The sequence below is a fragment of the Acyrthosiphon pisum genome, chromosome X, assembly GCF_005508785.2.
Source record: "Acyrthosiphon pisum isolate AL4f chromosome X, pea_aphid_22Mar2018_4r6ur, whole genome shotgun sequence".
Lineage (NCBI taxonomy): Eukaryota > Metazoa > Arthropoda > Insecta > Hemiptera > Aphididae > Acyrthosiphon > Acyrthosiphon pisum.
This window is the reverse complement of record NC_042493.1, coordinates 131,876,043-131,877,862: the sequence shown is the minus strand read 5'-3', so window position 1 is coordinate 131,877,862 and position 1,820 is coordinate 131,876,043.

Sequence of the window (1,820 nt, the reverse complement as noted above, 5' to 3'; positions counted from 1 at the left end):
TAGTTATTCTAGGTTTTTTAATATGTAATTTCGTCCAAATTTGAACTTAAAATGACTATAAAAATAAACTGTATTTATGTATTTTTTTAGATTTTTTGGTAACAGAATTTACTACTTACGTGGAATCTTATTTTAAATTTTCAATTCTTAGATAAAAAAGTTGAACATTTTATACATTTATAACTACAAAATAATTATTCAAATTTAATTTGATACATTTTGTCAAAATTCGATCTTTAAATAATTATAAAAAAAAATTATGCATATTTATTTTTAATATTTCTCAACTGCTATTGTAACAATATATCAGGAGCAGCATTGTATTAAATTTTTACTCTTTTTGGCCGAACAGATAAAACTGTATTGATATTTATTGAAAAAAAACTAAAAAAATTGAAAACTGACAATATCCGTAAACAGCTCAAAAAGAGTCAAATTATTTTCAAAATTTTATGGTGTATAGAAAATTCTTATATAGACATTCAGTGCAATTTTCAAGTATCTACAGTCATTCGTTTTTTAATTACAACAAAATATGATAATCGTTATATGAGAAATCGAGTGAATATAAAATGCTGTAAAAATATGAATTTCAAACGCTCATAAAAATTTAGTTTTACTTTCTTGTAGACATTTTTATTTTTTGAAAAAGGTAGGCAAACATATGAGGAATCTTGTATTACATTTTAAAATCTTAGATTCAAAAAATAAATTTTTCATGAATTTCTAACTCAAAATAATTTGCAAATTTTCGTCATTTTTACGTATTTTGTCAATATTTGAACTTTTGATATTTATAAAAAAAATTGTGACTATGGATTTTTAATTTTTTTCATCTGCCTTTCAATCAATATAATAGGAACCTTCTATTAAATTTTCAAGCTTTTTTAACCCACAGATAAAATTGTATCGATATTTATAGAAAAAAAAACTAAAAAAAATGGGAACTGAAAATGTTCGTAAAGAGCTCAAAATTAACCAAAATATTTGAAAAATGTTATAGTGTATAGAAAATTCTAATATAAACATTCAGTCAAAATTTTATGTACCTACGTTAATTTTTATAAGAGTTGCGCCAACAACCAAGATCGATGTTTTCGAAAACAGATTTTGTGTAAAAATTCCTGTTTTTCCTTAATTTTTCTTTTGTTTTTCACGGTGCTTTTGAAAACTACTGGAAAATTTCCACTTTTGACCCCCACAATGTACCAACTAGATTCACTTTCCTATCAGAAAAGATACTGTTGAAGAAAATCCAAGCACTTTTACTATCCTAAAAGGAGATGACACACAAACAAAAAAAAATAAAAAAAAAACACACATCATATTAAAATCAATACATTCATCGTTCCACGGAATCTAAAATATATATATAATTAATATTTTAAGTATTGGTTTACATTACAAGACCTATTGCCCAAATTAAAAATCAAATATAAAAGGAAGAAGAATATTGTTAGACCGGAAAAATAAACTAAATATATTTCTTACAAATTCAGAAAAATTACTAATATAATAAAAATATATCGCATTTCAACGGTTATTACTTTGGTGAGGTTACGAATAACGATTCTGAGAGGAGACGGTATGTCAGTCTAGGTATAAGACATAATATTATATATGGTATCAAAAAAAAATTGACCTATAATAGGTACCTATAATAAATTTCAAATTAATCATATCACAATATCCATTAGGTACTTATAACGCGTTATACATCAACGACAAACCGTGGTAATATCATAGATATATAATATTATACTTTAGAAGTTTCAAGTACCCACGAATAATATTATACAATCACAACAAAATAACTAAAA